Raw genomic sequence first — 9,196 nt, forward strand, 5'->3', positions numbered from 1 at the left:
GCTACCAGGTTGGGTAATACTTTAGAATAGGGAACACAAATTCTCTATTAACTAAGAGTTTTCCCTCAATAAACTCCGAATTTGCCTCTTGTTCATAGTAAGGCAGTTGTTGTAGTAGTAGTTATGTTTAGGTATGGGGTAGGTTTAAGGGATCTAAAACATGGTCATGCATTAATATGTGCTTTATAAGTACTAATAAACAGCCAATATGTTAGTAATATGCATGTTAATAAGCAACTAGTTCATGTTAGTGAATGGTGTTCCCTAATCTTAAGTGTTACCAAATGTTGTGTGAGGTTGTGTGTCCCTGTTTACACAGATGCCAGTGAAAGGCAAACTATACATAATCATAATCTATTTTCACCACTCTGACCTAGAGCAGGATTAACACATCAGTTCTGATCCTACCTAATTCATCCATACATATCTGTCAAATCATCCTTCATAAAGCCTTTAATCCAAGGTGACAGTGAGGATTGCCCCGGGTGTACTCGTGTTGAATAACATATTGAGCCTGTTATCGATAATTATGGTGCTGTTAACTTTTTAAGGAATGTATGTACTTTTTTTCAATTCAAAACTCTGCAGTAGCTATTGTCTTAATGTTGATTAAACAGAATAGATTAAAAAGCACTGAGCCTTTACCGAAGACAGTGGCAGTGGGAATATATACACCACATTAAAGCTCTTATCAGCAATCAGTATTGTTTATTTAATTACTATTTCGACATTTCGTTAACATCACAGCTCAATCAAAACATAAACAGAGCAATTTAATTTGCAAAGTGCTTTTTATTGTTACGTTGCCTTGAATACATGCCTCTACAATCACAACAAAGCCAGTATAAGGAGTCCAACAGTAAGAGAGTTAAGATATTTCTCCTTTTGCTGCATTTTAGGAAGAAAAAAAAATAAAAAAACAAAAAGAATCTTATGCACCGTTACGCTGGACTCGCTGGATGTACTGAAACTGGGACATGGTCTGTCCTCTCTCAAAACTGTCTTTTGGTTGGGTTTTGTAAAAATACAAAAAGAAAAACTGACGGACATTTTTTTCTGTAAGTGGTAGCGGTCGCTCGTTTCCCTGGGCTGAACACTTTGTGGTCTCTGTGTCGTCGGTCGCCGTCGAAGCCCAGTGCACGTAGCTGCTTATCGTGTGTCACGGACGAGTGTTTACGCAGGGGACACGGAGCTGGAAGACACGGGCAAAGCCTCGGTCTTGGATGCAGTAGTGGAGGCGCCCTCTTCCTCCTCGAAGGGGTTCTTGCCGCAGCACAGGGTGGTGATCATGCAGTGACGGAACTGCTTGTTCATGCAGATGTAGATGCACGGGTTGTAGACAGCAGCGGTCTTGGCAAAGAAGGCTGGCAGTGTCATGAAGACAGGCCCAAATTCGCTTCCCTGGTGGGTGAATATATACCAGGCCACGCTGGCATAGGGGACCCAGCAAATCAAGAAGCCAATGACCATGATGATGACCATGCGGGTGACCTCGCGCTCGGCCCTCTGGGTGGTCTCGGACTCCTGCTGCTGGGCAGCGGCTTCTTTGACGGTGCAGACGAGACGGCCGTAGCAGAAGAATATGACAACCATTGGAATCATGACGTGGACGATGAACATGTAGATGACGAAGGACTCATTGTTAACGCCAGGTACGCGAGTGTAATAGTCGACTCCGCACGAGCACTGCATGCCCTCGGGGATATAACGGGACCAGCCGACCAGGGGAGGCACGGCGCAGGAGCAGGCCATGACCCAGGTGAAGGCAACACCCATGATGGCGTGGTTCTCTCCGAAGCGGAAGTTGCTCACGGGCTTACAGACGACCATCTACCTCTCGAAGGCCAGCACCACCAGGGACCAAAGGCCCATTTCACCACCCAGGGTTGCGAAGAAGCCTTCGAGGTTGCAGCCGATGCGTCCGAGAACGAAGTAGCCATGCATCGAGGTGTACATCGTTGTGGTGAAGCCACCGAACACCATGAAGAGGTCGGAAATGGCGAGGTTCAGCAGAATGTAGTTGAGAGGTGTACGCAGCTTCTTGTGCTCGATGGTGACGTACAGAGTGAGGAAATTGACGGGGAAGCCGGTGAGGATGAGGAAGAACATGTATGCGGCCAGGCAGGCGTATGCCCATGGCGCCACCAGGTAGTACTGGGGATACTCGTACGGGCTCCTAACAATGCCGGTGGCGTTGGACATAGGCACGTAGAATGCCGGTCCCTCTGTACCGTTCATGGCTGTGGTTGGATGTTGTGCTCAGCCCCTTTCTGCGGTAGTGTTTGGATGGCTTGGCAGGACTGTGGAGAAACGAGGCAGGACCGTGCTACGACTTGACGGGGCGAGCGTGCACCCCGCTTTATAGAGGCTCGCTTGGGATTACCTGATGTTTCCAGGCTGTCAGCACAAGTCTATTTAGGCCACAGCTAATAAAATAATCCAAGCCATCATTGCACTGCATATCTGGCAACTTATCAAGTTATTAAGGATGTACCTGCACAAGGCAGGTAAACGGCGATAGAAAAAAACCCACAAAACTTCCTTTGGGACACAATGGCACACTTGTACGATCACTGAATAAATGATGAACTGACTTTAACTGAAAACTGAGTGTTTACTGTTGTCCTTTTGCATTATTGCTCACTATTTTCCCATGTTATACTGTAAAGCTGCTTTGAAAAATATTTATTTTTAAAAGCGCTATATAAATAAAGGTGACTTGACTTGACTGCTCCCATATTGGATTGCAACATCCAATGCAGAGGCCCCAAATAGGATTTGGACAAATGTCAAAGTGCACAAGTGAGACAACAATATTTCAAACCAAGATAGCACACTCATGTTTTTAAACAAAACATTTGACAAAAGAAGTTTGTTCAGTTTGAAGTGATTCAAAATGAAGGCACTTTCATGTCGTCGAACCACAAACTGTTTCATGTTCATGTGATGACCTGTGCTGCATTAGTGCCAACAAGGCATGTTGGGATCTTGTAAGGTATATGCCTGAGGAACACCATAGAAAAGTAGGTCACATTTCACACACACTACAAGATCCCTAATAAGTGCTCTAGTATCAGCCTTGATGCATTCAAAGTATACATGTTTTCTGGGAAGTGCGCTCACGACCTTGCGGACGTTAGTGCCATTCTCAAACAGTTGATCTGAAGGAACCAGAATACTCCAAGTTAACTACTGTTCTTAGTAATGATCACATTTAATCAAGCGCATTCAAGAATTCAAGAATAAGAAATTCATTCATCAGTCATTTTTCGTTCAGGATAATAAAACCAGTGCACTAAACACAAGAATATTTGTCATAAACTTATTTCCACTCTTGCATATTCTAGATCGTGTAGTGTCAGGTGGACTAAGGCTACCCTTGTCCCTGTGAAATGCCTGGGTAGACATGCTCACGGCTCAGCATATTTCACACAGGTGGGTTTTATGAAGAGGATTTACAGATTACAGGAGAGTTACCCTACAACGAGGAGCCTTAAGCACATTAGCTGCTTGCTAGTCTTTCTACAATCCACACTGCATGGGCTGCAGGGGAAAGATTGGCTGTAACTGGTTAGTATAGTCTCAATTAGCATTCAGTTCAACAATTGGTAAATATTTGAACATAAAAATTCACACAATCTAAGGTAGGCTACAATATACGGAATGAACAGAAACTTTTTGTCAGTAATTTTAGTGTAGCTCCCCTAGTGAAAAAAAAAGTTAAGTATACTTGCAGCCAGACTAATTGTCATTGTACTTCAAGTGTGTTAATGATTAGTTAACTTGAAGAGTGCTATTTTGGAACAATTATTTTTGTACCAAGTGTATTTTAGATGTAATTAAATTAAAGTATAACTTTAAGTGTATTTAGTGTACATTTATATGCTAAATTGGAACAACTTCAAGTATACTTAGTACACTAAGTATATGCCTAATTATATGCTTGATTAGTGATATTAAAGTGTACTTTTTTTGTATCACGGGTACATTACAAATGAATTATGAGTGCTTTTGAAACACACAAGCAATATACTATAAATGTATTATTTTTGAGTAAAAATATGCCATTTTTCCCCAATGCTGAATCCATTTTTCAAGGTCATTACAATAAATACATAACTTCAATGACAGACAGAGACACATTATTAACAACTCAAACAGTGTTTATTTAAACCTCAAATGGTTTTAGCATTGCAAAACATAAAATGCACCATGTTTTTAAATAGAACGCTGAAAGAAACAAGCATCAAAACAAAAAAAACATTTTGTAACAGCAGCAACACACAAACTTTACTTTTTTTTTTTGCTGAATTAGATTTTTTTTAGACTTTATTTCGAACATGTAAAATAAATACAATAAAACAAAAACAAAAACAATACAACACAACACAATTTGTATTATACATGTCCAAAAAATATTTCAATTCTATAAAGAATTGCTCTTTGTTACATTTGCGCCTGATGGCCGCTCACACATCAGATGTACTTGTGTGTGGAAACTCCACGAGAACAGCATTTGTTAACAAAGTAAAAGAGGTAAGGTCAGAAGGCATGTTCATACAACTTTTTCTTTTTACTACATCAGACTTTAAATATCCTGTATTAAACCCATACTAAATAGAATGAATATCATGATTAGCAGTGAGGAATTGTATCAGTATGTCACATCAATATTGCTTCCAGTGTATTAGACAAACATACAGTATACAACAGAAGTGAGCACACCCATATAGCATCACTTTAAATCACATTATGCAACACTATTCAAGTTGAAAAGTATATATTTATAGTACAGATCAGGCTAAATTGTAATGTAGACACATGCATTTTTTGTAAAGCGGCTTTGAGAAGTTAGCGTACTCTAAATAAGGGCATAAAGTGCAAAAACAGCAGCAGTGCACTGACCCTAGACTTGGTTGACATCACCTCTCCGTCTTCAAAGACAATCAAAACATCCAGTGGGTTCCCTCGTGACATTTCCTCTTCCTCCTCAACAGCAATGATTTTGCACCTGCTCAGGCTCCTTTTTCTAAATGCATAAAAAAATGTTAGTATATGTCACAACAAATCATAAAATTAACCCTTGTGTGGAAAGACTTCCTAACTTCCAGACTTTTACTAAGATTTACTAAGTACTAAGATTTCTTTATAGTTACACAGTTTACTAATGCTGCTCAAATGTGACATTAATCTACTGACACAAAAATATATAGTGTATTTTATAGAAATATAACTGATGTAAATGACAAAAACAAAGTTTAAGGCTGATGTCTATTCATTTTCACAGAAGCAAAGCAGCAGATGTTATAAATAAAAACAGTTAACAATGTTATTGAATAGAATATATTAAAACCGTTATTGCACGACATAGGCCTATTCTTATAGGCTACACAGACAAAACAGTCGGAGATGCGTTTATGCATTTTTCTTTTTCTATGTTACGCATTAGTAGTAAATCAAGACTTCACAAGTTCTCTTGTAAAGTAAAATAAAAAAAAAAAATACATGGAATAAACTGTGTACAGAAAGCGAGTAGGGTAAAGAAATCTCAACTTTAGGCTACTAAAAAGGTCAGTTTAATCTCGCAAAAACTCCCGTTAATAAAAAAATCGGACTACACTACAAAAATCTGTGCGTACGCACATTTTATAAATGAGGCCCCAAATTTTGTTTTGTTTTGTGCGAAGCAGGGAAACGGAAGCAGAAAGGAGAGATGATGAGTTTGAGGGAGGTAAGACTTGATAAACAAACTACTGTACATCCACAGCCAGACAGGTCTCAGACATTAGAGGAAAAAGTCTCAGGACAACCTGTCAAATCTGTAGAATTGCATTGTTGCTGAGAAAAACATTTGTGTGCCCTGTACTTTCAGATATGAAATTAATATTTAATTCACTAGCTCTAGTTAAAGACATTACATAAAAAGTTGGCAGTAAGTAACTATGGCTGAGATAACTACAGGTGCATCTCAATAAATTAGAATGTCATGGAAAAGTTCATTTATTTCAGTAATTCAACTCAAATTCAGTTTAATTCTCAAAAAATGAACCGATCTTGTTTGTACTTGGCTGGGAAACCGGGGAATACCTTTTTTTTCTAGATTAAATATGCTGACTGTGTAGAAGCTAAAAATAGAGAGAGAGAGAGACTATGTAGAAGCTAAAAATATATGATGTAGAAGATGGCAACCTTTTTCGGGGAAGTCGTGGCCTAATGGTTAGAGAGTCGGACTCGTAACCCAAGGTTGCGGGGGGAGTGAATGTACAGCGCTCTCTTCCACCTTCAATACCACGACTGAGGTGCCCTTGAGCAAGGCACCGAACCCCCAACTGCTCCCCGGGCGCCGCAGCATAAATGACTGCCCACTGCTCCGGGTGTGTGTTCACGGTGTGTGTGTGTTCACTGCTGTGCGTGTGCACTTTGGATGGGATAAATGCAGAGCACTAATTCCGAGTATGGGTCACCATACTTGGCCACATGTCACGTCACTCACTCACTCACTCATGCTCTTTATTTTAGTTGAAGCCATAAAATGACTGGTTTCTTGAAATATTGTAATTGTAAATTCTTGAAAAGATGTAATTATTCATTATTATCATTGTGTAATGTAGAAGCATGCAGATGTGCAAGAAAAAAAATTATCTCTGCTTTTATTATTTCCATACAGTGTATGCCATTTATGCCTTAAACAATGTACGTAAATGTTCATGTTAAATATGCTAAAGATACTTAAATATTTTTTAAATATATACATATTTACATTCCTCAGTATTGTTGCACTGAAGGAATAGTGGTTTAAGCAACGGAAGTTTATACAGTGCATTGTGTTGCACACTTCTTGCACACAGTAGACTTTCAAGAAAAAAATGATAGAAAAGTAATGGGGGCCTGTGCCCCAGTAGAGCTTTAGGTCTAGCAACGCCCCTGACTAAAACCCATCTATTAAATCAATGGCCATTTCTCAATATGCATTCTTGTCTGTACTTGTGTTCTCGTGGACTTGTGAAACGTCATCAGTCGTTGCCCAAGTACTGTTCCAATTCAAAGTTCTCATCTAGCCAAGTACAGTTCAAATCCCGGATGTGTTCTTGCTCCGCCCCTTTTATCAAGGATGCATCCAGAGGTGACTTGTGCGAACTTGAGGCAGCCAGGTATCCCAGAATGCATTTCGCACCAACCAGCGAGCATTAATGGCGGAGGAGAAAACCTGCATAATTTTCTAAATATTACTGTTATTGTGTCATGAAATGCAATTCTAACAATATTTCAGGCAGTAGTTGTTTAAAACTCAAATCTGTGGTTTATTTATAAAGATAGCGCCTATTTGAAAATTTGCTTTGTCGATTTCGGAGATGTGAGCTCCACGCGATCAGCGGGCGCTCAGTGCTCATGTATCCGCCGAGAGCAGCCTCACCTTGGCTAGTCCTTCTGACATTTGCCGCTGGATCTTATGTCTCTGTAGTGGTTAAACATGAGATATAATTCATTTTGGGTAAATCTAACAAGCAATCTTTGGTCTCATGAATCTATTATTTCTTCCTGGTCATATCGTTTTGGCTGAGCACAAAGTTATGTTTCATAAATTATTTATTTATTAATCATAATACAGCGCTGCCTTTGTTACATTTACATTTAGTCATTTAGCAGACGCTTTTATCCAAAGCGACTTACAAAGTAGAAGCAATCAGACCAATGAGAGAGCAACAATGTACAAGTGCTGTGACAAGTCTCAGTTAGTCTAGCACAGTGCACATAGCAAGGTGTTTTTTAATATACATATAAATAAATTAGACCGAATAGAATAGAATAGGTAAGTGCTAGTATTAATTGGTCAGGTGATGGCGAAAAAGATGTGACTTTAGATGTTTTTTGAAAATGGCTAAAGACTCAGCTTGAGATAGGCAGGTTGTTCCACCAGCTGGGAACAGTCCAGGAAAATGATTTTGTGCCTCTTTGGGATGGCACCACGAGGCGTCATTCACTTGCAGAACTCAAGCTTCTGGAGGGTGCATAGGTCTGAACTAGCGAGTTTAGGTATATTGGTGCAGAGTCAGTGGTTGTCTTTTAGGCAGGCATCAGTACCTTGAATTTGAATGAGAAGTAGAGTTGAGTGTCATCAGCAAAGCAATGATAGGAAAAGCCATGCTTCTGAATGACGGATCCTAAAGTTGACATGTAGATGGAGAAAAGAAGTGGTCCAAGCACTGAGCCTTGAGGAACCCCAGTAGCAAGAAGTTGTGATCTAGAAACCTCACCGCTCCAAGACACTCTGAAGGACCTGCCAGAGAGGTAAGACTTGAACCACTGGAGTGTGGTTCATGAGATGCCCATGTTTATGAGGGTGGACAGGAGGATCTGGTGGTTAACTGTGTCAAAAGCAGCAGACAGATCCAGCAAGATGAGTACTGAGGATTTGGAAGCTGCTCTTGCCAGTCTCAGGGCTTCAGTAACCGAGAGCAGGGCAGTCTCAGTTGAGTGGCCGGATTTGAAGCCAGATTGGTTGTTGTCCATGAGGTTGTTCTGTGCAAGAAACATAGAGAGTTGGTTGAACACAACTCGCTCAAGTGTCTTTGCAATGAACGGAAGAAGGGATACCTGTCTGCAGTTTTCTAAAAGTTCTGGATTTAGAGAGGGTTTCTTAAGCAGTGGGGTTACCCGAGCCTGCTTGAATGCTGTGGAAAATGTACCAGTGTGAAGAGAGATGTTGATAATGTGAGTAAGCGAAGGTATGACAGAAGAAGAAATGGCCTGAAGGAGGTGAGTGGGGATAGGATCAAGCGGGCAGGTAGTAGGATGATTGGAAAGGATAAGTTTAGAAACGTCTGCCTCCGAGATTGGAGAGAAGGAGGATAGAGAATTAGTATTTATGGTTATGAAGTTTTTGTCAGTTTGCGGTGTGGAGAACTGGTCGGTGATGGTTCTTGTTTTATTTATGAAGAATATTGCAATGTCATCAGCAGTATGAGTTGATGAATACATAACATTAGGGGGTGGAGGAGGACAAAGAAGAGAAGAAAAGGTTTTGAAAACCGTGCAAGAGTCAGAACAGTTGTTAATTTTGTTGTGGTAGTATGTTCTTTTAGCAGTGGAGACACTTGTAGAGGAGGAGGAGAGGAGTGACTGATATACACTGATATATATACAGTGGGTACGGAAAGTATTCAGACCCCCTTCAATTTTTCACTCTTTGTTATAT

General features: G+C 40.3%; 1 pseudogene; it reads right to left on the minus strand.

The window, feature by feature from the left end:
• Positions 1-777: 777 nt before the first annotated feature.
• LOC107675642 (rhodopsin-like) lies at positions 778-2,347 on the minus strand (annotated as a pseudogene).
• Positions 2,348-9,196: the final 6,849 nt, after the last annotated feature.

This window comes from Sinocyclocheilus anshuiensis, unplaced genomic scaffold (assembly GCF_001515605.1).
Source record: "Sinocyclocheilus anshuiensis isolate Anshui unplaced genomic scaffold, SAMN03320099.WGS_v1.1 scaffold2110, whole genome shotgun sequence".
Lineage (NCBI taxonomy): Eukaryota > Metazoa > Chordata > Actinopteri > Cypriniformes > Cyprinidae > Sinocyclocheilus > Sinocyclocheilus anshuiensis.